We start from the raw sequence: 24,862 nt of genomic DNA on the forward strand, positions 1-24,862 counted from the left end.
GCTGTCAGTGGTCAGTCCCTCCAGCACCCAGCAGGTAGTGTCCAGCGCGTCCCTTCCCAGCTCATAGGTCTGTTTCTCCCAGGAGCTGGTGCGGGAACTTTACTCACAAGTTCTGAATAGAAAAGCTCCGTGCATGGCACCCAGTGGGTGCTCAATAAATCAATCAGCGAATAATAGACCCCAGACAGGTCGCTCCCCCTCTGAACCCCTTTCCTCTTTGTAAGCAGGTAATCTTCGGGCTCCTTCCTCCGTGGTTCCTATTATACCTAACGATTTCCTTTTCGGGGACAGGCCTAGGAATCACAATTAGGGAAGGTGGGTGGGTGAGAAGAGGCTGATTAAAAGGTTAGCGCACATTTTTGGTTCGCACTTCCGAGTCTTCCAGAATTTATTTTTGCCTACTTAATAAAAAGAGCCGCGTTGCATTTCTTTCGCTTGTCTTCTGGGTTTTTCTTTTTTGAATTAAAGTCTTTATTTGAAGCCGCCCACTCGAGCCATCCCGGGACGCGGCGCGGAGGGGGCGCGGACAGGTGGAGCCCGCGCCGGGGGAGGCGGGGCTGCGCGGGGCGCGGCGGTGAGCGGCTTTTGCAAAGCGCAGCCCCACGCGCCCCTTCGTGGGGGGGGGGGGCACCTCCTTTTCCACGCCTCGCACACTGACGGGGCTCCCGACCCCCCCGACCTCGCCCCGCACGCCCGCGAGGCTGCGGGGCTCGGGCTCTCCCGCGCGCGCTCCGCCGCCCTCCGGCTCCCGCAGACCCGCGGGGGTGGGGCCGGGGGCGGGGCCGGGCGCGGCGGGGCGGGGCCGCCGGCGCTGATGTAATCCCGGCGCCTGGGCGGAAGGATATGAGCGCGCCCGGGCGGCGGGGCGCTGAGGCCAGTTGCCGGGTAACGGAGCGGAGCGGCCGCGGCGCCGCCTCCCGCCCTCCGCGAGTGGCGCCGGAGCCGCCGCCGCTTTACGTAAGGCGCAGGCCAGGGCCGCCCGGCGCTCGGCAGCCGCTCGGAGCCGGACGAGCCGGAGCAGCGCCGCCGCCAGCGCCGCCCCGCTCGGCAGGTACCGGGGAGGCCGGGGCGGGCGCGCGGGGGGCGGCGGCCCCTCAGCCGGGCGGGCGTGGACCCGCGGGCGGCCACCGCCGGGGAGCTCGGGACCGGCCTGAGGGAGGCTGGGCCGCCCCGGCAGCCTCGGGCTCCGTGGGAACCCCGGCCCGGCCCCGGCGTGCGGGGGGCTGCGGGCTCGGGCGTCCCCGCCCCGGGCCCTGCTCGCGGCCGCGCTCCGGGCGGGCTCGGGGCGGACGATGAGTCCGCACAATGGGCCGGTGTCGCGGCGCCGGGAGCGGCTGTCTGGGGGAAGGCGAGGCGGGCGCCGGGCGGGGGCCGCGGCGCGGAGCCTCGGGCGGGAGGCGGCGGGGTCCCGGAGCGGCCGGCGGGTGGGCGCTCGCGGCGCTGCCCCCTCCCCTCCAGCATTGTCCTCTGGGGCCCGGGCCGGGAAACCGCCGGCGGGGGAGGGGCCGGGCGGGGCGGGGCCGGCGCTGACTGACGGGCGCGCGGGCCTGTGGCGCGGCGCGCGGGGGGCGGGGCCGGGCGGGGGCGGGGCGGGCGCGGCGCAAGGTTCGGCGAAGGTTACGGCCGCCTCCGGGAATGACAGGCCCACAAAGTCACTCCCCGGGCGTCGCGGTGCCAGAGGCCCCGAGCCCGCCGGCCCCGCGGCCCCGGCGCCCGCCGCCGCCGCCTCCCGGAGCTCGCCGCGCCTCTCCGCCCGGGAGATGCGGCGCGGTGCGTGGGAAGGACTGCGTCCCGCCCCAGGATCTCGCGTGCAGCCGGGGGCGCGCGGGGGGACGGGGCCCGCGCGCGCGCCGCGTAGCCGACCCCCAGGTGGGCGAGCCCGGCTCCGAGGCCCTTCCGCCGCCTCCCAGCCTCCGTCCTCTGTCGGCGAGCTGTGGGCGCTCCCCCGGGCAGAAAGCAGGGGAGACGGCGCGGGCGGGGATGCGCTTCCCGCCGCTGATGGCCTGCGTGGGTACTTCTTTCACGCTCTCGAGAAGGGCCTTTTTGGGACTTTGCTTGGTTAAAACAGGGCAAACCGCGGGACGGCGGTAGGAGGTGGGCGAGGCGTGGGGGTGGGGTGCGGGTGGGGAAGCAGTTTGGCTCGTAGGCGCCGTCCGTGCGCCAGATTCCTGCGGGGTAATCTAAGGCCGCGCCGCAGCCACTGGACCTTTGCACGGACTTGGCGTTTAAAGGGGGGACACCCGCCGCTCTGCATCCGGAAGGTCGGGCATTCTGCCATCCGGGGTTTTGGACCGACCGGGTCTTCAGGGGGCCTCAGGGTCTTTCCGCTGTTTCTGCCTCGGCGCCTTTGCGCGCGTCCGGGCAGGTGAGCCCCGCGCCCCGCGCCGCGAGGGAGGGGACGGCTGCGCCCTCGTGGAACACGGTTTATTCTTGTTGTTATTTATCAATCTTTGTGTTATTTTCCACGCAAAGGACTGTGTAAAACCTCCTTTTGCCCCGCCCTGTATTCTAGATTCGATTGCTGTACCTGCTAAATAACGAATTTTTAAAATTGCAGAAAGTAGTTCGCTGCTTCCGTCTGGGCACCTGTCTCTGGGTTTCTCCTTAAGCCTGTTTCAGGAGTGAAATGCCGGTTTGGCTCCTGGCACACTGAGTTGGAGGGCAGGATGCTACTCTTAAGTATTTAATTCATAGCGAGTGGCGCACGTGTTTGTTTGTTTTTAAAGTGCAGGTCTTTAACTCTGTTAACAGAAAGCAGATCTGTAACTTTTAAGGGTAATTAGCTTACTTGTTACACACATTGCAAACATTTAGGAAAATTACATGGATTTTTAGCACTTCTCTGATGGCCTTATATTATAGATCACTTTTCTTTTACAGTAGCTATTTTCAAAAGCAATAGGGTTTAAAAATCTTCTTGCCCAGGGTAGAAAAAGTACTGAGCTTGGATTTTCTCTCTTTCAGCAGCACTTCTCTTGGAACAGTTAATGGCCTCTGAGCCAGTTTTCTCCTCCGTAAAATGGGACTAATGATGATACCTGTCTCAGGATGGTCCGGTCGATTAAGTGGGGGAGATGGGAAATAATTCCACCAACACTCAGCCCCTTTCAAAATATCAGATTAGTGCCTGTGTGTCAAAGCTTCCGGTTCCTTTCTTGGCTTAAAGCTTCGTCTTCAGGCGCCTCCACCTCTTCTAGCTGGCTGCCAGAGTCATCTTTCTGAGACACAGATCAGATCTTGCCAGTCTCTGGCTCAGAAGGCTTCTAAGACTGCCTGCTGACCAGAGCATGGAACCCAGGCTGGACCCACCAGCATCCCATCCAAGGCCCCTCATGGCCTGTCCCAGTCGTCTCTGAGCTTCACCTGTCCTGCTTTGGATGACTCTTGGTTCTCGGAGCTGCCAGGCTGGTCTTCCCTTCTTTGCTTATCGCCTTTGCTCTGATTGGAATGCCTGTCTCTCTCCCATCCCCTCCAGTCCTTAGGAGCCCACATCTGATTTTATGTCCCCTCTGGAGCCCTTTGGAAATCCTGTAAAAATGAATTACTCATTTCTGTAGCCACAGTCCTTTGTTTACACTTTCATTATTGCTTGTATCTTGTTGTGTTGTGTGTGTTAAACTCTGGCTGTGGAGACCATGTTGTTGTTTACCCCCAGCACCTTGCTCAGGTTTAAACATGGAAGTGTTCAGATGTTTGCTGAAGTCCGTAATCCACCTTATGTAGTGTATTATTATGAAGTATGTTAATAACCAACATCACAGCACCAGCCACAACATTCGAAATGCAGTTATACTGTGTTAATACTTAGAATATTTCTTTTCAGTTATTTTTGGCCTCTCACATGATACCAAGTGGGATCTTTATACAAAGTACAAACCACCACCTCCCATCTGTCTAAACTCTGAGGATCCTGAGCCTATGCTGCTGCCTGAAGTCGCTGCACCTGTCTCTAGGGAGGGGGACGGGGGCCCAAGTTTGAAAGATGCCTTACCTTTGAAGTGTAATTGTACTCCCAGAAGATTTCATGTTTTTCTTTTTTATTTATTTATTTATTAAAATGCTTTTTTTAAAAAAAAGATTAATTACACTCATGAAGAAGTAACCTGCACTTGCGGGACTATTTAAAGAACACTCGACCTGTATTTGAGAGACTCAGTTTGTGTCTTGGCGCAGCTCTTGCCCTGGGTCACTGTGGGCAGTCGGTTGCCTCTCTCTTGGACTTCAGTTCCTTTATTCTGTGAAATGAGAACAGTCTTGTCTGTGCTATTTTTGCTTTGTAGCGTCAGTTAAAGTGGCCATATTTTGTGTCCTGCGTGCCCTGGTTCACAGCACATTCGTCCTTCTCATTGCCCAGGCTGGGAACTTTGAGTCTTCCCTTTCTCGACCAGATTTTTAACCCGTCTGCCTCCACCTGTCTTTTCCATCAGCCTTTACCCAGGGTAGCTCTGCCCTGCCCTCTGCGGGCTCTTGTCAGCCCTCGCTGGATTGTTACTGTAGGCCTGCTGACTGGCCTCCCTTCCTCCTGTTCTTTCACCAGGATGACTGAATACGTGAATCAGACCAGAGCCTACCTTCCCCTAGGTGTACCAGAGGTTCTCAGCATGCCCCATCCCATCACACCTGAGGGAGAGGACCTAGTTCTGCTGGTCGGTGCACTCCTACAAAGATTTCACCTTGGAGGCACTGCCGCCTGGTCCTAGTTGAGAATTAATGTTGAAGGGTTAGGAAATCATTCTAAGACCTTGTGCCGCCTGGCCTCACTCCAGCCCTGAGCTTGATGCCTGACTGCATCTCCTCACCTTGCATTTCAACACTGGGCCTCTGGCTGCTTTCATGGTGGTATGTCCAGCTCCTTTTCTCTGGAATGTCCTTGCTGCCTTTTCCTGCCTGTCAGGATCCTTAATGCTGAAGGTTTGGCTTAAATACCCTTGCTTCAGTGAAAGAGTGCCCCCTGGCTTTCAGGATGGACTCCTTCTGCCACGCAGTGCTCAGCTGGGGCCTCTACCTAGTGTTTCCTTTGACTTCTTTTAAAAAAATATACCTTTATTGATTTCAGAGAGAGGAAGGGAGAGGGGGAAGAGAGAGAGGGAGAAACATCAATGATGAGAGAGTCATTGATCCATCGGCTGCCTCCTGCATGCCCCCTGCTGGGGATCAAACCTGCAACCCCGGCATGTGCCCTCACCGGGAATTGAACCACGGTCTCCTGGATCCTCAGTCAATGCCCAACTGCTGAGCCACGCCCAGCCACGCTCCTTTGACTTTTTTATTAAGTCTTTACATGGAGGTCTTTCCTGGGTTATAAACTGAGGGAAAAGAGGAAAATCTTACCCTTTGCTGATTCTCGCTAATGTGCAGTGTAGCCTTTCACATAGTACTTACCATGGAATGTTTGCATTCACTCATTTATCCTACAGTCTCTGACTTCAGCAGAGGGAGAGTAGGTTGGAGCTTTCTGTGAGAGCTTCTCGAATCCATCCCCCTGACACTCGAACAGGGCCCAGCACATGTAAGTGCTCAGTGAAGATGATGGCGGCTTTTAGCTGTTGGTTGGAGCAGGTGTAGGAACACGGGTGGTTGGGTAAGTTGATTGGTTATACACCTTTTGCTGGTTTGCTGTAACAGTGTTCACGGGTTTATTTCTGGCACGTGTGTGTAAAAAAAAAAATTGGTCTCTCCAGCTGCACCTCTGTTTAACTAGTTTGGGAAAAAGAAGAAAAGTGAGTGGTTGGAGAGAGTTTTTCCACAAGTAGATTCGTGATGGTCCACAGTTCTGAAGATGACAAACCTGACTGTAGGCGAGGCAGTTTCTTTTGCATGTGGCTCATGTGGAAAATGGAAATTATCATATTTTACACTGTATATTACTTTTCAGTAAAACAAATGTTTCCATTTTAATCTTACATCTTGAAATAATTCATTAAGCAATAGAGTCTCTGTATTTTGTACTTGTAATGACTGGAAATGGAAAGTCTGTTTTGACGTCATCTCCAAGGCTTTTTCCCTGAACTAGGCTTTCTCTGCATCCCTCTGACTCTCTCTGGTCCGCAGTCTACCCCTGACTGGAGTGGGAGAAACTAGGTGAGGAAACCAGCTATAATTTGGAAACTTTTAATTCATTAGTTGTTATTTTTCAGCTTATATGCATCACTTATTAACAGGTTGTATCCAGAAACTTTAAAAAGTGCTCTCTGTTGGTTCTAAAATAATATGGAATTCCTACTTGCAGCAACACAAGAATATATACTAATTGCTATTTAATGTACATTGACTATGATTATGAGCTGAAAAAAAATAATTGGAAAACTATATATTCCTAATAAACTGTTAAGACTTGCCCCAGCCTAGCCACGCCTGGCTCAGTGGTTGAGTGTCAGCCTAAGATCCAGGAGATCGCAGTTCGATTCCCAGTCAGGGCACATGCCTGGGTTGTGGGCTTGATCCCCAGCAGGGAGCGTGCAGGAGGCAGCTAATCAATGACTCTTTCATCATTGATGTTTCTATCTCTCTCTCTCTCTCTCTCTCCCTTCCTCTCTCTGAAATCAATGAAGATATATTAAAAAAAAAAGACTTGCCCCAAAGAATGGGGGATGATAGGACTAAAGGATTATCTCAGTGAATGAACTAGCATCTGTGTTAGCAATTAAAAAAATTAATCATTGCAGACATGCTTGAGAATGTTTTGTGCTGTGTGTGTGTGTGTCTAGCTAGAGTGATGAAGGAATGAGAGCTCTGTGGATGCAGGCGCTGCTTGTGCGCGCATGTGGGATTCTTTCCTGACCTGAGTGAGCCTGGGCACTGTGTGCCTGGAGTATTTAATTTATGGTGTTTGGTGCAGGGGATTGGCCGCTCAGGACATATGGAATTGAAACAAGTCTATCCCTATGGAGAAAAAATACATGGAGATAAATAAGTGTAAAGAAATATGCCTCAGTGCCTTTTCAAAATTGTTTTGGGGGGTTAATGGTTGTTGCCTCAATAATGGGAGAGGTGGAGCATGGGGAGGGATTTACTTTCCCTCAGCCAGGGGTTTGTTTCTAGCTCATTTTCCAGAGTACCTTTGGAATCTTAGTAGCCAGTACAGAGCTATTTCAAAATTGTCTGCCCTGCTTGGGGATTTATTCAAGCTCTTTGCTTTCTTTTCAGTTACCAGCCTTTCCTTAGTTGTCTGATGAACACTTTGCTCCTTGTCACCATCTTCCCTGACGATTTTTTAATTGAGAGGAAGTTGAAATTGTATCGACACGTATTTTATCCTTTGTTTTTGATGGTGGTGGTGGTTCCTCGCTGCTGCTTTCTTTGGTTAATTGGCTACTGATAGTATTTTGAAGAATTTTTTTGCTATTACTAGCCAAGGAGTTTTTTGTTTTTATAAAATGTAAAGCTTAATTTAAAACTGTTAAAGTATATTTGTATTACTTACCAAAGCATTGTTTTGAATATAAGTAATTGTTATAAAGCCCATATATTTATTTATTTAAAAGCCTGAAGATGATGGACTCATGATTGATTGATTGATTTATTGTAATCTTCATCTCAGGATATTTTTTCCATTTATTTTTAGAGTGGAAGGGAGGGTGGGGGGAGAGGAAAAAACACCAATGTGAGAGAGACACATCCACTGGCTGCCTCCCACATGCACCGCGCCTGGGCTGGGGATGGAACCTATAACCCAGCTACGTGCCCCTGACCAGGAATTGAACCCGAGAGCCTTCTGTGTGGGGGCCAACACTCTTAACCACTGCGCAGTACTGACCAGGGCTTTATGTTATTTTTTTAATCTTCACCCAAGGACGTGCTTAGGGAGAGGAGAGAGGGAAACAGCGATGTGAGAGAGACATGGATTGGTTGCTGCCCGCACGCCCTGACTGGGGACGGAACTGGCTGCCTTTGGGTGCACAGGATGATGCTCGGCCAACTGAGCCAGTCCCGCCAGGTGAGCCTATTTTTTTTCTTTTAAAGTATATGTTCAAAAAAAAATCTAAAAGGGAAGTAAAGTATAGGATGAAAAGTAAACCTTTACCCCCCTTCACATCCTGTACTCATCTTGAAAACCACTGTTTCTTGGATGTCATAGAAAAAAAATTATGCCTATACTTGTAAAAAGTGGAGTAGTATTAGAGTGTTCTGTGTTTAAACAAACACTACACTTAGTCTTGGGGTGCTTTCCTTATCAGACACACAGATCTACTTCATGTACAGTCCACTTCACTGCTTTGTTTATGACCTGAGTATTCCATTGCACGAACGTGCCGGAGCTTTTCCACTGGCTGGTGGGAGGGGCGTCTGTGTTGCTGCGACTGTAACAGTGCTGCCATGAGCGTTCACATACGTGTCCTGTGAATTTGCTGCCTGTGAGTCCCACTAAGGCACACAGGTCATGCTTGAGGTTTTTGTAAAAATTGCTAAAGTGAAATCCACATAACGTCAGTGTATATCTTCTCGAAAAACTCCGTAATAATCTAGAATGCCATAAACTTAAAGCATTTTTTAAAGGGGCCTTAGCTTTAAGAAGTTGGTACTTGCCCGGCCGGCGTGGCTCGGCTATTGAGCATCGACCTAGGATCTAGTAGATGGGGTTTGATTCCCGGTCGGGGCACATGCCTGGGTCGCAGGCTCCATCCCCAGTTGGGGGCCTGTAGGAGGCAGCCCATCAGTGACTCTCTCATCGTTGATGTTTCTCTCTCTCCCTCTCCCTTCCTCTCTCTGAAATCAGTAAAGATATATTTAAAAAAAAAAAAAAAGTTGGTACTGGACTGCAGTTTTAGGTTTTATATTGCTTTGGTTTTGAGTTTTTTTTAAAGGTTACTCTCTTGAAGCTTTAGGGAAACAGCTTAAGTTTCAGAGTCTTAACGATACCCAACTGTGATGAGACTTCACTTTTTAAAATCTAGTAAATAAACTCAAATCCCATCATTAGAAATGAAAATGAAGTTTATTCGTAATTGAACAAGGGATTCACTAGTGGGCATATAGGATTATTTTGCTTTATTTCATTAAAAATGATCAGAAGTCATGGGAGAAGGAAAGGCAAAGGGTTCTTAGACCTGGCTGCAGACATGGGGAGCAGCAGGAGGAGCTCCCCCCGTTAGAACAGCTCCTGTGTCAGGCCATGTGGTGGGGCCGCAGGTAACCTGTCAGTTTACCCTCTTGACAGCCCTTGAGAGAGGTGATGTGATCTTCATTTTATAAGCAGTAAAACTGTGGCTCAGAGGTCTCGAGCAGGCACCCAAGCTTCTGTCCTTGCAACATAAGGGGCATGTTCTTTCCTCTGCCCTCTTCCTAGAGGTCCATTCGTTCACATAGTACTTGTTGAGCGCCTGCTTTGTCCATGGCGCAGATGCCAAGATGATCATACGTGCAGGAGATTTACTGGGGGAATTACCTGGGAAGGGACAGAGGGAAGGAAGGGCAGGAGTGCATAGGAAGTGGCTGTGAAAGGAGAGAGGAGACAAGGACTGGGTGGCAGCGGCCTCAGGCCGGGGCAGTTCTGAGGACGTTTTGGCCAAGCCGATAGGGCGTCTGCCTCGGGCAGAGAGGCCTGGGTCTAGTGACCATCTCTGATCAGCATTGCTGCGGGCAGCCTGGGAGACTTTTGGCCTGATGTCCTTTCTGTGCTGATGCTGAATGTGCAGCAGCCAGAGGCTGTCAGCTTGGCTCCCCATGGCAGGCTCTCTTGAAGGGCCACCTGAGTGGGGCACCCACAGCCACCCCATGCAGCACTGTTCTGTCCTGGGAAGGCTGGGGCAAGGCTGACAATATGAGTAAGCAGTGGCTGTGCATGTCAAGTGAAGATTCACGCTGAGAGGAAAAATAGAGCAGGAGTGGCAGTGTTGTGTTATACAGGGTGGACGGGCAGGGCTCTAGTCAGGTGACACTTGAGCGGAGACCTGAAGGAAATAGGGAGAGAGACGTGAGGACAGCTCAGGAGCACAGCGGCATTTCAGGGGGAGGTCAGAACAAGCGGGGACCCCGATTCTGGGTGCGTTGTGAAAGTAGAACTAGGATTTGCCGATGGGTTGGATATGGCATGTGAGAGGAGGCGGAGACAGTATGGTGCCAAAGCCTTTGGCTTGAGCAGTGGAACCATGGTGTTGCCCTCGGCTGACCTTGGGAAGGTAATGGCAAGGATGGTGGTGTTGAGAATTCAGAGTTTGTGTTTTATGTAAAGACACGTTATAAGTTGAGATGCCAGTTAGATACCTGACTGTCTAGTAGCTTGATGGCGCTAGAATTCTGGGGTTCATGAGAGAGAAGCAGAGTAGAGATAAAGTTTGAAGTACTCGCGACATGGGTAGTATTTGAAATCATGGGACTGGAGCTCGGTTAGGACTGTGCTGTTCAGTAAGATGGCCGTGAGCCATATGTGGCTTTTGAGCACTTGAGATGAGGATGTTTGTATTTGAGCTGTCACAGTTCAAATACACACCAGATCTCAAAGACTTAGTATGGGAAAAAGAATGTAAAATAGCGTCGGTAATCTTTCACCTGGACTATATTTAGAGAGATAATATTTTGGATATATTGAGTTAAGTAAAACATATAAAATTAATTTCACTTGGTTTTGTTTTTTACTGTGGGTACCAGAAAAATTTAAATTACATAGGTCTGGCTCAGATTTTGCTGTTGGATGGCACTGATGGAGGAAGCCAGCGGGGAGCAGGGGAAGGTGGGCACCAGGGCAGAAGAGTGATAGTAGTTGTGGTCAGTGGGCAAGTTAGCTTTCCTGAAGCTTCCCTAGAATTTGGGTAAAAGAAACGTGTCGGAGCGTGGGGCTGACTGCTCTGTAGTAGGTGGGATCAGCCCTTGAGACGTGAATGAGTCTTGGGGATGGTCTGTGGGATGGGGATCTCTCCCTTTACTGTTTTTTTTGAAATGAGTCCCATCAGGACAGAGTGAGGCCTGTTCACCGTCAGCTGCATGAGCCACTCTGTAGAATTAACATGTGTGGCAGGAGGAGAGACACACACTTAGCAGACCTGATGCCAGGCGCAAGTGCTGGTCAGCCACTTTCAGCGCCTTGGTCTCGGGGGTTTCCTTTCAGCTTGCTGCTTCACTTGATGAAATCACCCTAAGAATACCTACCTTCCTGTTTCTGATGCTAAGCTTGGAGGGTACCCTTTAATGTTCAGTTAGGCCCCTTGAGCGAACTTAGCTATCATGAGGGGAGGGCTCTGTGGCACCGTGTATTAGCTAAACTTAGTGTGGTTTTCTGGTGTATGTATGGGTCAGTGTGATTCGCACCCCCAGCCTACCTTCTGTCTCATCATTGCCCAGGGACCCAGAGCTGAGGAGCAGGTGTGGGCCCTTCACTGACCGTAGGTCTGAGGACCTTCCAGGGGCCACTCCTGGGCTGCTTTTTCCTGTGCTGGTAGCTGTCTCCGTAGAGTGTCAGGGGAATGTGTTTCTCCTTAGACTTTATACTTCCCTGCATTTCACCCTCCCATGTTGGAAAACACGTTGGACATTTAGGAACAGTGTTTATGACAGTTTTCCTCACCCTGCGATAGGCTCTGTCATGGAAACGAACTTGCGCGGGCCTTGCCAGGCGGGCAAAGATTACCCTGAAAGGGATCAGGTAGCACCCTGCAGTCTGCGGGTCAGCTGGTCTTGCTGTCTCTCGGGCCTGGGGCTCAGGTCTCTCAGCTTCTCAGAATGCCTCCAGGCGTGTCGGGACAGGGAGCAGTAATGGCCAAACCAGAAACTGACTCAGAAGGACATGCTGAATGCAAAGGCAAAAGGCTTTGCGTTGATCCTTCAAAATGGTACACTGGCTAGGCTGCGAGTTAGGTGGGAGGGTGGGAAAGGCACATTTTTGGAGCTACACCCACAGTGGCCCTGGGCTTGACTGGCTGTGGGACCTTGAATACGTGTTTGAGCTTCTTAATCCATAAACTGAGGAGGTTTGGCTCAGCTCAGTGTTTTTTCATGCTGTGAAAGCAGTGTTTGGTCCAGAGTGGGCTCTCAGGTATGTGATGGACGGACGGACGGATGGATGGATGGGAGATCTGGAGAGTCTAGATACTGAAGGCAGGGGTGGGGAGGTGGGTGTCTGGGCAGTTCCTTCACGCTTCACCGGTGCCGCTCTAACCTCGCTCAGGTACAGTACTGGGTTCTTCTACTTTGAGAAGTGTTGGAACAGCAGGTTAGGTGCCTCTGAGTGTGAAGTTGGCATGCTGCTTTTTTTAACCCTCACCGAGGATATGTTTTTATTGATTTTGAGAGAGAGAGAGAGAGAGATTGATGGGTTGTCTCCAGTACTTGCCCTGACCTGGGATTGAACCCACAACCTTTTGGTGCACAGGATGGCGCTCCAGCCAATTCGGCCACCCAGTCAGGGCGCCAGCCGCATTCTTTCTCCTCACTGTCACATCCCTCTGTACCAGCGATTGTCAGCCTTTTCATCTGTTGGCCACGTAAACTCATTACTAAAATTCCGCAACGTGCCAAAAAAATATTTTGCCTATCCGACAAAAAAATAGGTGTAACTTTGATTCATTCCCACCAGCCAGCTGTGGTGGTCATGTTGGCCTTTGTCGGTTTTTATTTGACAGTCTAAGGGAAGTGAGGTCAGGGGCCCTAAGTAGTCAGGTATTTCATGTTTTAAAAGTTCTCGCAGCTCACTGGTTGGAAATCGCTGATCTATGCTTTTTATCAAGATAAACGTCCCAGGGGAGTGAGGGGGTTCCTGTGGATGCAGGGTGGGAGGTGCTGCAGGGGCCTGCACTGTGCCCTGGGGCTGCTGGAACGGTGCAGACCCGGCTCAGAGCAGAGTCCTCACCCAGGCTGGAGGCCAGAGGTCTGAGATCCAGGTGTCCCCAGGGTTGGTTGCTTCTGGGGATGCTGGGGAAGGGCCTGTTCTGTGCCTCTTTCCTGGCTTCTTTGTTTAGCAGTCATCTTTGGCGTTCCTTGGTTTGTGGGCACACACTCTGGGCTCTGCCTCTGTCTTCGTGGGGCCTTCTCCTCTGTGGGTCTCTGTCCACATGCCTCTCTTCTTGTAAGCACATCAGTCATCGGATTCGGGTGGAGCAGAGGTAGGTTGAAAGTGAACGATGGCTGTAAGAGAATGAAAGGGGCTATTAATTGAAAGTGACTGAGTGCCCGGGACTCTGGTTGGCACATCCATGTTCGCAAACGTAGAGCACACAGTCCGTAGAGCAGGACGGTGTGTTCTGGTTTCTCTGCTGAGCAGAAGTGACGTGGCCTTCGAGGAGAATCACTCATGCATGTCCTGAAACATGCTCTCTCTGCTTTAACTTTACTAGACACTGTGCCACCACTGCTCCAGGTTAAGCGACTTTTTTCCCCCACCGTGTCTTGCGTGTAGTAAACACAAATTAGTGGTTGTTTCTGACCTGTAGTTACTATAAGGGGAAGGGACTCTGCCGGGACAGTCAGGTCCTTTATAGATTCTTTGTTTCTTTGGGAGGCGGGTCTTCAGGAAAGCAGTTGCAGACACCTTAGCATGCAGGACACTGACTAATAGTTCTCCTGGGTCCACACCCATAGAAGGGAGGGAGGGGTTGGGTTGCCTTGCAGGCCCACCACAGGGGGAGCTGTGAAGCTAGACTAGCCCCAGGATGGACCAGATGACCAGATCTGGACACTGATCAGTCAGCTGTCGGATGGGGAGCACTCCTGCCTGGGAACGGTGAGATGTTGATGGGGCAGCTCTGAGGGGAGGCTGTCCCCGAGGGTCTGCTACACCCCCAGCAGCCGGTGGTGCACCCTCCAGCAGGACCTGGCTGGTCCCGCACAGTGTCTGCCACAGCTGGACAGTGTTTTTCTTAAACAGGTTTTTTTTGGTGTTTTTAAAAAATATATCTTTATTGATTTCAGAGAGGGGAAGGGAGAGAGAGAGAGAGAGAAACATCAATGATGAGAGTCACTGATCGGCTGCCTCCTGCAGGCCCCCTGCTGGGATGGATCCCGTAGCCCAGACATGTGCCCTGACTGGGAACTGAACTTCTGCCTCCTGGATCCTAGGGAGTTGCTCGAGCCCTGAGCCATGCCAGCCGGGCTCAACAGTTGTTCTTATTGGTTTGGTTTGATTTATTGTCTGGCCTTCTGGAAAAGCACAGGGTTAAGTCTGCCCTCCTTTTTCTGCTACTCCCCAGCCACCTCTTCCCCCGCTGTGTACAGAGAGCGTGTGTGTGTGTGTGTGTGCGCGTGTGCACATCAAGCGTTGCTTTCCCAGAGTAAACGTGCTGGTTTCCTTAAGTTTATGTTACTTCACGTGTCATCTGTGCTAACTGCCGTTTTCTTAGTGTACGGTTGAGCCTTTCTGGGTTCTCTTTAGCAATCTATCTGCGTCTTTTCAATTCCTTGTCAGCAGCATTAAGGCCTTTGGAGCAATAGCTCATTCTCAAAAATTTGGAACCTATTTGAATTAAAAATTCTTGGTTCATTTAGTCTCCCTCTATTTCTCTGTTGAACTTTTCCTCCTCTGGTGATTTGAAGGGTTTCTTAAGAAACCCGAGGTTAGATTGGACTACCTCAGAGCAGCATGCAGTTCTCACAGAGCCAGAGCTAGCTGCAGGCGTTGCTGCTAAGTGTCCCCTCTGGGTCGCTGTGAGTTGTCCTCAGATGGTCTGAGAGTGAAGATCTTGACTAGAAGCAGCTCAGCCTGCTTTTAAATCCCAGCCCTTCCTCTTTCTTGCTGTTTGGGGGAATTAATTTTCTATTCTAAGTTTTAGTTCATCTGAAAAGGGAATAATAACAGTATATACCTCGTGGGGTTGTTAGATGAAATGAAGTGCATGCAGACCACTCAGCCAGTGAGGACGACTCTGAGCTGAAGTCGCCCTGCTGCTGCTGGGGAACCACACCTACTGCAAAGGAGAGAGGCTCTTAATCACTGGCTCTGGATGCAGGTGACTGTGCTCTACCTGTGATTACAGCAAACTTCAGGTGGAGGGAATGTTCTTACCATTAAGGAATGTCTACAGAGAACACCAGCCTGCATGAGGAAGTGTGGAAACATTTCCCAGACACTCTGGTGTAAGACAAATGCCCCACTGATCCACTTCTCTGCACCACTGCTGAGGGCAGGCCGGTGCCACCCAAGAACAGCGTTAACAGTCCTAAGGACCGGAGTGCAAGAAACACCACTGTTGTTACTCCAATCCTAAGAGAATCTGTAATCTTGTATCTAGGAGTAAATCTAACAGCCAAGGCCTGTGTGTCAAAAATTAAACCCGTTGTTCATAAACAGGAAGGTTCGATACTGTAAAGCAGCCAGTTTTCAAATTGTGTGTTTAACACATTTCCAGTCAGGATCCTACAGGGTTTCTCATAGAATGTGATGGCTGATTCTAAAATTACAAGAAAGAACAAAGCGCCAAGAAGAGGGAAGACACTCCTGAATCCCAAGACTTCGTGTCAGGGACTGTCACTAAGACAGGTGCTGGTGTGGGCTGAACACATCCAGCACACAGAGCCCGGACAGACCTGTGGCATGTGGCACTTGGGTACAGAGAGAAGTGAAGTAACAGATGGAGTGGAGGGAGAGCTCTAACTGATGCTGGGGCAGTGGGTTTTCCATCTAGAAAAAAATGAAATTGGGTGCTTTCTTCACAGTCCCATTTTACTGATTCTAGATCAGATAACTTGTAGATGGATTAAGTACTTAAATGTTTTATTAGATTTTATAGGGTTGTACTGTGGTGACAAAAACCCCAGATCTTGGTGGCTTAAACACCAAATAGCTCTTCCTGGCTCACATCACATTTTGGTAGCTGCACATTGGGCGCTGTGGCTCTGGTCCAGGTGTCTTCTCATTCCGGGACCCGTGCTGACGAGGCTGCCCATTGGGGACATGCTGTTCCTGCAATACCAGGAGAAGAGGCCAGGCTGCATCACATGGTCACTCTTAAAGCTTCTTTGTGGGCTCAGTGTATGTCACGTCCACTGCAGTCCATTGGCCAAATCAGTCCCAGGGAGCAGTGTGGGGCAGACTCTCCATCTCCAGAGAGGCGCTGCCAGTCCATCCCAGGGCGACAGCAGGGACTCGCTGTGTGAAGAGCTGTATCCGGAAGGAAGGGATAGTTGGGAGCAATAATTCAGTCTGCCACAAAGGTGACAGGTTGAAGGCCTGAGTAAAATAAAAGGCTGAGTGAGGAAGAGTCTGTCTTTTATCGTGTTCCTTAGAAGATCTATGGACTTTAGAGTCTGAGAACTTTTCTCTTTTTAAAGTACAAATGTGACAAGAAAAATTGAATGCTTTTAGAAGAAAATACAATATCCTTCTGACCTTGAGGGTAGGGAAGTGTTGTCAGACCTGGTGAAACGTAGGTTCTTCCTTGCTCAGCCTCTTACTCTTACCTAGGCTCAGTGACTGGGTGCGGCAGCCTGCTGACGTAGAGGTTAGTCCCGCCCAGAAACGCCTCCCAGACTCACCCGGCATCGCGCTAGCCACATATGTGGCCACATGTGGCCCTGTCCAGTTGACACATAAAGTGAACCGTCACAGCGACTGTCTCTCCTAAGCCCTTTCCCCAGTTGCTCTTGTAGTAAAGCTCTCAGGGCCTGGGGAGGTGCCCTTACGTCTTAGCCCTTTCTTTGAGTTTCTCTCCTGCCTCTTTGCCAGCACCTTCCTGCTAGGAAGTTAGTCTGCGTGAGGCGTGGTGGTGGTGGCTCTGCTGTGGAAGTTGAACCCATCCCAAATGCTTCAACTCTCCCTGCTCCAGGGACGAAAGGACACAAAGGGGATTTTACTGGAATGTCATAGATTACACAGTGGTGATCCAGGTTTAGAGCAGGGGACTGGCGATGAAGGGAGCCAAGGGTGATGAGAGTAACGAGAGTAAGGTTCTCTCTGGGGAGGAACGAGTGAGGGTGTTGAAGGGACAGCCGTTAAATGCGAGTGCAGATAGTTGCAATTCTCGTGCAGATCAACGCCCAGCTGGCTTAGACTGAGAGGCAGGGAGGAAATCTGATTTGTATGTAGTGACATTTGCATAAATTACACAGATCTTTGACATTGAAACATGAATGTTTAGGGTCTGTAACGTCTCTAGGCAAAAGTCATGTCAGCAGTTACAGTTACTGGTAAGTTGGGTAGCACCTGGAAGATGCATTTGAATAAGATTACACTAATTTATTAAATGTTTCAAGGGATGGTACTCTTTTTCCAGAGCTGTCTAACTTCATGTTCACGGGAGCAGAATACTTATCACTAACTCCCAAATTAAATATTTTTCATGATAGAAACTTGACCAGAATCTATAAGAAAGGACTAATCAACTTTATGTTTAACAGTCATTTGGAAGTTGGTTTTTATGTTTAGATAACTATTTTCTCCATTTTTGCTTATAAGTTTCTCTGAGCCACGCAGTGTATATTTCTGTCTTTTTCCTTCCTTTACATTTACCTTTATAATGCAATCATATCTATGAGTTGAACGTATCAGTGAAATTGCAGGATTTTGATGTGTATAGGGCTCTACAGTCATTTCAGTCTAGTTTTTGAGACGGGTCTTAATTAGTGTACAGATTGCAACCCAAAATGTGTCACCTCAGATGAGTATCTTAAATACATTTTTGAGAATTTTGCATTGTTAATCTGTCTTTAAAGTGTTATATTTTGGGTTTTGAGGACTGTGTCTATTTCAGTGGTTGAGGGACAACTCCATTGGTAAATAGTCATATTAATGCTACTCCACTTAGGCTTGAAGTGTAGTGGGGGCTTCTAGCATGTTTCCCAGATTCAGGGTGCCTGAAAGTGCACTTAAATTAGGTAGCATTTCTAAATTTTTGGCAACTATGCCTGACACCCAGCATTGCTTGTTCCATGCAGGTGCTTCTCACGTAGCTGGCCCTCCGCCAGCCCCTGGAGCGCACCCGAGCACCACGCTGCCTTCCTGCGCTGCGGGGCCACTGGCCAGGGCTTCACTCCTCACGGCAGCTCCGCCATTAACACACCTGTAGCCATGTGTCTGTCTTTTGATCCACTAAGAGCAGCTTGGTAGTTTTGTGAAGTGGAAACAAACCCAGGGTCATTTCAGCATCTGTGAGCCCCTCCTCGCATTGTGTGTAGCTTGCGCATCGGTGGGGGAGGGGGGCCCGCCTGAGCTGCCAGAGGCATAACTGGACCGAGGCCTGCGGGGGGAGGGAGAATCTGGAAGTTTCTGACCCCAGTAAAAGGGAGCACTTATTGATTTCCTGCCTGGAGTAGAACAGTTTATGCAGATTCTTCAAAGGAAAGGAAGGAAGGAAGAATGTGCGTAATGATCTCATTCTTGAAATACGTCTTTAGTTTAACTTTTCAACCCGGGACCTTCAGGACACACGGACCCTGGGTGACCTATGTCTTCTTCGTAACCTGGGCCTTAGGGAAGATGTTCATTCATCTGGCTAGAAGGTCGTTTCCTAAAGTGTGTGCTGAAGAGTACAGAGGGGTCCCTAATTAAATGAGGATGGGCAGGGCCGCCTCTCGTTTCCCTCCTGGAGGTCCCCCGGCACTCACGGCCACAGTAAGAGTTTCAAGATGTCCTGGAATAAATCTGCTTCTGTTTCAGCTCTGGTATTTCCCTAATTTTTGCAACAGGAAGAAGTTTTGTAGCAAAAATAATAAAAATTTGTATCACCCACAGTGTACCCCGGGGAAACTATAGCAGATTATCCTCTAAATGCTGACACTGTTCACTGAACTAGCTTTCCAGGGGCTGTAACTAGAATTCAGAGTTATACCTCAAGGTATGATTTAGTCTTTGAAACATAACCAGTGGTTGAAAACTGAAAACAAGTACTTTGGACCTATTCTGAGTTCTCAAATGTACATATTTTTGCAAAATCAAATAGAGAATTTTATTCTGATACTTTAAAATATCTAACCAGTAGAATAGGAGTGAGATAATCCTCTTAAATTTTTTATATTGAATTAGGTCTCTTATTGACAGATATTAAATAAAACATTACCCAAGTATTGCTTATTACCTGATTTTATTTTGGACAACTGGAATATGTGTTAGTTAGCTTATGGCTTTTTATAGTAACTTAAACAAAAATTGAGCCCCTGTCTTACAGTGAGTTGCAGAACTTTAAGCCACTGTTTCCCCCACTCACAGAGACTCCGAAGACAGATTACTTTGCATTTTTGATATCAGTAGTTGAAAGCTGTAGAGTTCTTATGCACAGACATGTTGACAAGCAACAGCTTAGTTTAAGCACAGTGAACTGGTATTTTTATTTGATAAAGTGTTTCATGCTGGACAAAGTGGGTTTCCCCATGTTAGAGCGTATTGCCATTCAAAAATTCTAAAAATTGATCTTGTTTTAATTTTTTGTTTCTAAATAAACTTGCTCAGAGTTTTTGAAATTTTCACTTTTTAAAGTGAAGATCAGTTTCAGTTTCTTCCAACTGAAGTTTTAAAACTTCTAAAATTTACTTGTTTCATCACTTTTCCAATAACTTTCTAAAAGCTTTTAGACTTTCATAAAAAAGAACTTTTGTTTTGATTTTTTGATTTTTTTGGTAGCTATTTTGCTGTCTTTTGCAAGAGGATGTAAGTTATATGTATCCCCTCTCCCCTTTGACCCAAAGGGCTTTATGCATATTTTTCACCCTGTAAACTGTGTCAAGGAAAGAACATCCAGCCTAAGAAAACAGTCTTATAAGAGCCTATTTGAGCCAAATTGACAATTGCCAGGAAGCAAAATCTCCCCAGGTTGAAAAATGCTCTGGAGAATGGCAGTTTTGCAGCTTATTTTATCCATTTGAATAGAAGGAGGAGATGGAAGGGGGGTTACATCAAACCCATGGGTGGTAGATTAAGGGGGGGGAGAAAGCAAAGTGGGGAAATATCTGAGGTTAGATAAAAAGTAAAATGGAGAGACACACACTTCTTTTGCATTGGCGGGTGCAGGACAGTTAACATTTACAGAGCTAGAGAGGGCCTGTGGGCAGCAAGTAACAATGTGGTCCTGGCTCTGATGCAGTGGTTGTGCCTTCGAGGTTCTAGGAGAGATACTCTGACATTTCAAAGGAACGTTATCTTAGATGCACAAGACAGTAGATAATTTCATAATTAAAGATTGACCTTTGTCAAAGAAGCTACAGGCCTAGGATGAGACTACTTACCACGACCCGTTTTAGTTAGGAATTTTTATATTCAGACCATCCTGTGTGGTTACTTTTGGTCTCTGGGTTTGTAAGACCTGCCATACAGGCCTCCCCTGAGCTTGTCAGGTTTAAAAGTATGTGGCTCCTTTTCATCCACAGCTGTCTGACTCAAACTTTGCCCCTTTTAGAGAAAAAAGGCATTTTTGTAAATCTATAAGGACTTTTATTCAGGCATAAAAAACTGCCATTTTTGTAGCCTTGCTAAAGATTTCTGACATCTAATAGATCTAGATGAACTAAGCACCTCATTGGTTATGTTTTTGTTTTATGAATTTTTTAAATATATGTTTTTGGGTTTTTTTAGAGAGAGGGAGAAACATCGATGAGAGAGAAACATAAACATCGATTAGCTGCCTTGTGCATGCCCTCTCTTGGGGATCAAGCGCAAAACCCTGGCATTGGCCTGACCGGGAATTGAATTAGAGACTTCTTGGTGCATGGGTCTGACACTCAACCTCTGGACCACACCAGCTGGGCACCTCATTGGTTATTGTAATATGATAACCTGCAAAGAAATTGTAATCTGTGAAAAGCAGCCCAGATTTTCAAACCACAAATAATAACAGATGAGTATGAATCATCAAATAACTCCCAGTCAAGTAAAAGTTAGAACTGTAACAATGTTACTTTACATAAGCAGGTCTTCTCAGTAATAGTCAGCCCAGTTAAAATGACAGGAATTTAGTGGCTGATCCTAACAGTTCTGTACAAACTTGGCAACAGCTTGGTCAGTAGGGGAGAATCTGTCCAGGTTGGATAGGAAGCTCTTCCCTTTTGTTTCGTCTCGTCACACACTGATCTAGAGCTCATTTGTTTTGTGTTAGTGGAAGTCTGTAACAGAGTGAAATGCTTGACCTCTCTGACGTCATCTTGTTCAAGCCTGCTTTGTTCCCGTGGCCTTCAGGCTAATAGCTTCTCTCAGTCTTGCATATAGACATAATAATTATTAGAGGGATTCTGTTTTAGGCTTAACTTTTACAGACACAGCCCCTTACCAGAAAGTACCTCTCCTGAGGAGGTTAAGGGAAGTATGTGTTGTTTATCAAAGATTTGCAGGAACTTCGTGACTGGACTCGCATCAACTAGAGTCAACAGATAAAGAACTATCTTCTTCTGACCCTGCTGGTGCCTTCAGTTGTCAGTCACCTCCTGCCCCTCCCATTTCCCCTTCCACTGACACAAAAGAAGCCTTAACTCTCTACTTTCTAAAGTAGATTTGAGGATTAGGTCTCCCATCCTCGCAGTTGTCTTCTTCTCGATCAATAAACTTTTCCAAGCATCAGAGCACGGGGGGACATGGACTTTGGAACGGTAATGTGTTTAGAACTTATGATTCTATGTAGAACGGAGTGCTTTCACGTAGATTTTATTGCTCTATAGTTGCTCTATGTTTTAAACATAGAGATTAACCGGGTCTGTTCTGTGCTGGTAATTTAATACATTCGCTAATTTCTGTTATTAAGTAGTAGTGTTATCTGTAAGAATAATTCCACATTCATGAAAAGAGTTTGTTTTAATTGTCACTGGAGAATATATACTAATCAGTTGATTTCTGATAACTGAGTAAAAATGGAATTTCTTAATCTTTATGCAGTTCTTTCTGTTTGTATAGAAGGTACTCATGTCCCACACTAGTTTTATTTGTGACATCTTAAAAAGAAGGCTTATTCATTTCCAAGGACTTGGTCCACTTCTAGACAGGGATGAGCTGTAGGTCTGGTCATCCATTCCCAATGCCGAGGCTACAGGTGTCCATGATCAGCTTTTAGCACGTGGTCCTGTCTTCTGTGATAGAGTTTAGGTTGTAGGTTCTCTGTGATTTTCTCTTCTGGCCATAGATTGGCTCTGAGTCAGGATACCTTCAAAGAGAGTGAGCAGTACATTAGCTCCAGATTAATGTGCCGAGATCAGAAAATAACAGGCCAGGAATGTGTATCACAATCTTGTTATGTGCGTGCATCTCTGGTTTTTAGGCAAATATTATTTAGGATTTGGTGAAAAGTAGTAGAAACTTAGTATTTCAAACACCCACTTCCCTCTTTCTCTTCTTCTGTTTATCTTTTATGTCTTCTGCGCTTCCCCTTCAAAGGTGTTTCTTTATGTGAAAATCCTGTGGACACCCAAATGGAGGAATTATGAGAAGGTACTGCCATACCCTCGAATACGAGGCACTGTAACAGGTGTGCTGTGACGTGAAGAGTGAGCGGGGACCATTTAAAAACGTACAGTGACAGGCATACATCCAGAGGAGTCAGCTGGAGCAAAGGGGGAGGTGGGTTTCAGTAGAGGGAAAGAAGTATAAGTTGCTTCCCTAAGGGTGAAGACCAAATGCTGTTAATGCTGGATGCAAGCACAGGAGAAAGCCCGAGGGTCGCCACCTGTGTATCACTCCCGCCACGCGGGTCCCAGTGGCTGGTGCACAAAAGCCTCCAGTACGTGGCCGGGGGGGGAGTTGAGTTCCACCCTCCCCTCCACATGCTGGTATTACGAGTATTGTTTTATTTCACCTCTCTTTTTCAGAATCTATTGCCCCAATTTAGATTTGGGAAGTATTTAGTTTGGCACAGTTTGATCACCTGCCAAGGCCTAAGCATTCTGCTAACTAGTACATGGAATATGTCGCAGTTTGGCCCTGAAGAGCTTTCAGCCTCATTTGTGAGGACCCTACATGCAGGAGGCAGTTGGAGGACAGTGTGAATGGATGTCATCGAAAGGCAGAGGTGACGGGGCCAGAGCAGTGTGGCCTTAGGTAGTTGGAGAAGGCTTCTGAGAGGAGGTGGGGCAGGTGTGGGCTCCATCGCTACTTAGGTCTGAATGTTTCAGCTGTTGTGCCTTCCGAAACCTTCTGAGCATGGTATTCTAGTCTCTCTTGTACAGGTTATTTTTTTCTTTTGCACTGTTTTAATTCACCTGTGCCTCAAATAGTCCATCTAAGTTTGCTGGAATGCTGGTTCCAACAGTGTTGAACTTGAGAGTTTCCCATCACGGAGGTCGTTGGAGCTTTGACTGTTCTGCTCTTCCCTCATCTCCCCCGTTCATGTGAGGGGTGCGGGTGTCCACCTGCTGAAGTGAGGTGAGGCCAGGAGACTTGCTCCGAATGATGGGCTGTGAGCCATCCACTTCCAGAGAGCAGCTTTCAAAGCTCCAGCACATGCCTTGGCACAGATCTCTTTCTCTGAGTCCTGGGTTGGCAGGGTTCATGGCGGGGGCCATCCTGTCATCTTGTCTCCCTGATTGTTGCACTGAGTGAATGCTGAGCATCCCTGCCAACCTGGGATGGACATGCAGCATGTGTGAGACACAGACCTGTGTGTGAAGCTGCTGTGATCTGGGGGTTGTTGGTTTCTGCAGCATAACCTCCCCTATTTTGACTAGATAGCCTTTCCAGATTTTGTCCTGGGGCTGTCCTAGTTATTCTCGGTCTTCTTGCTTGGTAGTAAGCTCCATCTGTTCCTGCTGTTCTGTACCATCTGGCTTCATTGTTGGACCTTCCGCGATCACATTCTGTAATCACATCTGACCTGTTGAAATTTGAGACCTATCAAACATAAAGGTAGATGTTTTCCAATCTTCCTCTTGGGCACATTGTTGTTACAAAGTAGCTGTGATGCCCCCATCCGGGGTGTGAAGAAGAACATCTGGAGCAGTCACAGGCACATGGGGAGGGCATGTGAACCCCTCCAAGAGCTAGGGACTCACCGCTCAGCCCAGCGCAGTCATTTGCTGGAGAGAGCCAGAGCAGCGCTTCCCCTCGAGCTCCTGCCACGAGAAGTGTCCTGCGCTTGCACAGTAGCCACCTGTTTGTGTGGCTGTTGCGCACCTGAACGGTGGCCGGTGTGCCTGAGAAGCTGATTTTTTACTTAACTAGATAGCACTAGGTGACCAGTGGCTGCCATGGGAGACAGTGAGTGAGACCCCAGAACAACATTGGGGTAACATAGCGTTAGATGAAAAAAGAATATAAACCATTATTATTCATGTTGAGGTAATAAAGACGCCTGAGTTCTATACAGAGGAAGAAACAAGGTTATGCTCACAGCAAAGCACTAATGGACTTGTTAGTGTGGGAAGTTACGTGTGGGTCCTTCTCTTTTAAAAAGTGGTGTAGAAAACTTAATAAAAGTGCACGTGCCAAACTTGAGCAGAAAAAAAGAAGTGCTTGACGCTAAAAGAACGTCTCAGCAGGTGACTATGTTGGATAAACAGAGGCCCAGATTTTAATCCACAAGCTCCACATTTACGTTTGGGCCATTGAGCCCGATCAGTGACATTTGCCACCTGGAGCTCTTGAATCAGTTGTGATGTCACACGAGGAAATTGAGAAAACATTCCACAAATAATATGTATGTACCATGTCAAAGAGAGATTACATTTTTGAAATAACTTACGTGTTTTCAGCAAACCTAGTGTATATATTCAGTAGATTGCACAGGAGAAGGGAAACACTGCGATCCTTGAATTAAGCTGGCCCGCATCTGCTTGAGGACTGGAGCAACTGCGCTGTGGCGTGTATGTGTCGCAGCTCATGGGAGACATGCTTGTGCTCCCTGAGTAACGGATCCCGACTGGGAGCTATGATTGGGGTGGTTTTCAGTGATGTATGTGTTGTTATGAAGAGTGGAAGAAGGTAGCACTGTATTTCTTAGAACAGTTACATAAGGGGTGAGATTTTGGAAGGTCACGAGCATCTTCAGATGACCCTCATCCCATTCCGCCCCCCAAACCCTTTCTTACTAAATTA

The 24,862-nt window shown here is 48.4% G+C and overlaps 1 protein-coding gene across 3 annotated transcripts in view; it reads left to right on the forward strand.

Moving 5' to 3' along the window:
• Positions 1–969: 969 nt before the first annotated feature.
• KIAA0232 (KIAA0232 ortholog) overlaps positions 970–24,862 on the forward strand; it is a 69,938-nt gene continuing 46,045 nt past the window's right edge. For 2 of the 3 annotated variants that reach the window (XM_087828345.1, XM_087828349.1), the window contains exon 1: positions 970–1,051. The gene's annotated coding sequence lies outside the window, so the exon portion shown is untranslated. Of the gene's footprint in view, positions 1,052–7,667; positions 7,937–24,862 lie in introns of those variants that run through there. The other variant, XM_087828346.1, reaches the window with a different exon arrangement.

Source organism: Miniopterus natalensis, chromosome 1 (assembly GCF_054644295.1).
Source record: "Miniopterus natalensis isolate mMinNat1 chromosome 1, mMinNat1.hap1, whole genome shotgun sequence".
Taxonomy (NCBI): Eukaryota; Metazoa; Chordata; class Mammalia; order Chiroptera; family Miniopteridae; genus Miniopterus; species Miniopterus natalensis.